This window comes from Ursus arctos, chromosome X (genome assembly GCF_023065955.2).
Source record: "Ursus arctos isolate Adak ecotype North America chromosome X, UrsArc2.0, whole genome shotgun sequence".
Classification (NCBI taxonomy): Eukaryota; Metazoa; Chordata; class Mammalia; order Carnivora; family Ursidae; genus Ursus; species Ursus arctos.
In genome coordinates this window covers 93392644-93396828 of record NC_079873.1, presented here as the reverse complement: position 1 = coordinate 93396828, position 4185 = coordinate 93392644, and the positions used below count along the sequence as shown (strand labels likewise).

The following is a 4185-nucleotide window of genomic DNA, read 5'->3' as shown; positions in this document are numbered from 1 at the left end:
CCCTACATCATAGAGGGAGTGGTGAGTGGTCTATGGGGTTTTCTCTGTAAAGCCCTTCCCACACTGCCTGGCCCGCAGTCCACACTCAGTAAAGTCTAGCTCTTGTTACTGTTATTTGCTTATTTATTTTGATGGTCCTGTCTTGAGGGGATGGTCCTAGGTGGGTTCTAGGTAAATACTGCAATAATATCTCCTATATGTTCTGGCCTTGCAGTTATGTCAGGGGTACTCCTGGAACCATTGCTTTCTGGTGTGAAAGGCCGACCCTTTCTGTAGAGTGACCTGATCAGCACTAGGGAGCCCGGGGATGTTGTCCCCTGATGGTGCCCAAAACAAGTATGACCTCTTGAAGAGGGATTTAGAAACAACCATGTCAATACTACGCTAATGGGGGCACCTGGCTGGCTCAGCGACTTTCGATCTCGGGGTTGTGAGTTCAAGCCCCACACTGGGCATACAGCTGACTTTAAAGAAATACTACACTAATGTCCTGCAGTAAATGTAGCCAACACTCCAAACAAAAGGCAGAAGTTGCCAGACTGACAAAAACAAAAACAAAAAAGACTGCCTATAAGAAACCCAGTTACTTAGGTTAAAGTAAAAAGATAAAAAAATATATACTACACAAACACTAATCATAAGAACTCTATTATTTTAGCTACATACTATATACATATCTCTAGATAGTGTTTATCTTATATATAACATGACTATATAATATATACATATTAACATCTGAAAAGTAGATTTAATACAAGGAGCATTGCCAGAGATATAGAGGGATATTTTGTACTGATGAAATTGTCAATGCATAAGAAGGTGTAATTCTAAGTGTGTACGTACCTTAATAACAGAGCTGCAAAATATGTGAAGCAAAAGCTGGTAGAATTTAAAGGAGAAATAGACAAATCAACAGTTATATTTGGAGGCTTTAACACTTCTTCCTCGGTAACCAGTAGAGCAAGTAGCTCGTCATTGAGACACCGTCCATCAACTCGTCCTAATGGATACGGATCGCTCTCTCCCCCAGCAACAGCAGAATACACTTTGTTTTCAAGGGTGGAACATTCGCCATGAGAAACCCTTGGCTGGGCCATAAAGAAAGTGCCAATACATTTAAGAGGATGCAAATAACACAGAGTATGTTCATTGACCATAAAGGAATTAGATTAGCAATCAATAATGAGCTCTCTGGGAAATTCCCTAAATGTGGGGAAATGAACCAAATGCAGGGCTACCTGGGCACTTTTGAATGACTTCCCTGGAGGCTTGTCACTACAGTTTCTCCTCCTCCTTCCTTTCCCCCAAAGACACCTTGGTGTCTATTTGCATCCATTCATATCTGTGGGGTCATTTGCTTTGTCACCATGAGAGAAGAAAAGAGTTTTCCAGGGTGAGAAGAGCTATAAAAAGATAAGAGGAGCTCTAGGGGGATAATAATGGCATCGAGTCCTTTTCCAGACCTGGAAATTCTGTGGTTGGGCAAATGAGAACCTTGAGTTGCTGGACCTGCCTAAGGGAGACCTTGAGAGACTGAACAAAAGCAGACCTATTTCAAAACCCAGGTGCTGGAGTGCACCCTTCTAATTAATCCAGAACCATTGAGGCACGCCAGGGATTGCCAGCTTCCGGGGGAAATACAGAAAGCGCCCTTAGCATGGACAGGGGTGTTTCATTACGGACACTAAGTGATCAGATTTCTGTAAGTAGCTTTGCAAGTGGAAGATGGGGAGAAGCAGAAGCTGGAACAGTGTAGGAAAATAGGGTGGGGCTCCCAGAAATCAACAATATGGAGTGGGGCACTTGAAAGTGGGGTGTGGTCTATTACACAGATCCTTAACTAAGAAACATATAGAACTTACTGAGAACAACAGGTGGAATAGTCTCCTTTTCTTTTCTTTTTTCTTTTTAGAAAGCATCTTCCAACTAACATCTTTTTTAAAAATTTAAATTCAATTAATTAACATATACTGTATTATAGTTTCAGAGGTACATCAGTCTTATGTAACACCCCGTGCTCATTCCATCACGTGCCCTCCTTAATGCCCATCACCCAGTGACCCCATCCCCTACCCCTTCCCCTCCAGCAACCCTCAGTTTGTTTCCTATGATTAAGAGTCTCTTATGGTTTGTCTCCCTCTCTGGTTTCATCTTGTTTTGTTTTTCCCTCCCTTCCCCTGTGCTCCTCTGTTTCGTTTCTTAAATTCCACATATGAGTGAGATCATATGATGATTGTCTTTCTCTGATTGACTTATTTCACTTAACATAATACTCTCTAGTTCCATCCACATCATTGCAAATGGCCAGATTTCTTTTTTTTTATGGATTAATAATATTCCATTGTATATACATACCACATCTTCTTTATCCGTTCATCTCTCGATGGACATCTGGGCTCTTTCCATAGTTTGGCTCTTGTGGACATTGCTGCTATAAACATTGGGGTGCAGGTGCCCCTTCGGATCATTACACTTATATCTTTGGGGTAAATACTTAGTAGTGCAATTGCTGGGTTGTAGGGTAGCTCTATTTTTAACTTCTTGAGGAACCTCCATACTGTTTTCCAGAGTGGCTGTACCAGCTTGCATTCTTACCAACAATGTAAGAGGGTGGTCTTGTCTCCCTTTCTGGAATAAATAACAAGATCCTCCAGGGGCCAGTCTTAGGGACTCTTTTGATAATCTAGGATCGCTTGAGGGTTTATGCAGAAAGAGAAATACAGCAACTCCTTCTGATTGGTCTATTGCCTGGACTCCAACAGATTTTTCTATACAGGGGATTATTGTGCCTTGTAGATTCTTGATGAAGAAACATCACTTACCTTCAGTTCTTAGCAGGTTAAATTTGGAAAGGAACACGTAAGGCCAATGATAAACGCAGGAGGCTGGCACAGACCTGCATGAACAGTGTTCAGAAGACTTAGCACCACATAGTAAGGGCAACATGAAGAGCTTTTTATAAGTTACGTCAAGAGCAAGAAGACAATCGAGAAAAGCAGACAAGTGACCATGACATAGTGATGAATGATAAAGATAGACCAGAGTGCCTCTGCTTTCACTTGGTACCTGTATTTTCTGTCAAGGAGAAAATTTCATACTGAAAAGTCTAGCCCATTGCTCTTTAAATTTAAGCACACATATGCATTATCTCAGGATTTTGTTAAGATGGAGATTCTTTTTAAAAAAAAATATGGAACACTTCATGAATTTGTGTGTTGTCCTTGTAGCAAGCCATGCTAATCTCCATGTCATTCCCAATTTCAGTATATGTGCTGCCAAAGTGAGCACTTAAAATGGAGATTCTGGGGGCACCTGGGTGGCTCAGTCGGTGAAGCGTCTGCCTTCAGCTCAGGTCATGATCTCAGGGTCCTGGGATCGAGCCCCACATCGGCCTCCTTGCTCAGCGGGAAGCCTGCTTCTCCTTCTCTCACTCCCCCAGCTTGTGCTCTCTCACTCTCTCTCCCTGTCAAATAAATAAAATCTTAAAAAGAAATAAAATGGAGATTCTGATTTGGTAGGTCTGGGTGGGGCCCAAGAATTTGCATTTCTAACAAGTTCCCAGATGATGTTGATGCAGTTGGTCCTCCAACCACACTTGGAAGAGTAACAATCTCGATCAAACAGTGCTAAATAAAGAAAAGTCCAGGTGCCCTGGATCATGATCCCAGGTTGAGCCCTGCATCAGGCTCCCTGCTCAGCGGGGAGCCTGCTTCTCCCTCTCCCTCTGACTGCTGATCCCCCTGCTTGTGCTCGCTCTATCTCTCTCTGTGTCAAATAAATAAATAAAATCTTTTTTTAAAAAAAGAAAGAAAAGTCCAGGATGGATAAAGTGGTTAAAATGGTTTTTAAGAATATTTCATTGCTGGGTGCCCGGATGGCTCAGTCGGTTAAGCATCTGACTTCCACTCAGGACATGGTCCCGGGGTCCTCAGGCTCCTCGGGCTCCGAGCTCAGTGGGGAGTCTGCTTGTCCCTCTCCCTCTGCCCCTCCCCCTGTTCACATGCTCTCTCTGTCTCTCTGTCTCTCTCTCTCAAATAAATAAATAAAATCTTTTTTAAAAAAGTATTTCATGGCTTTAACCAGGTTCAAGTCTTTGGTCTAGACAAATGACATCTCTCGGAGCACTGGGAGTGTCTGCAAATGAGACCTTTAAGCCACTCTTGGGGATACTTTTGTTTTCATCAA

General features: G+C 42.5%; 1 non-coding gene across 1 annotated transcript; it reads right to left on the bottom strand.

Annotated features, from left to right (window-relative positions):
* Positions 1-3184: 3184 nt before the first annotated feature.
* LOC113241296 (U6 spliceosomal RNA) lies at positions 3185-3288 on the bottom strand. Its single transcript, XR_003311518.1, has one exon. It is a non-coding gene; the product is annotated as a U6 spliceosomal RNA (small nuclear RNA).
* Between the last annotated feature and the right edge of the window lie 897 nt (positions 3289-4185).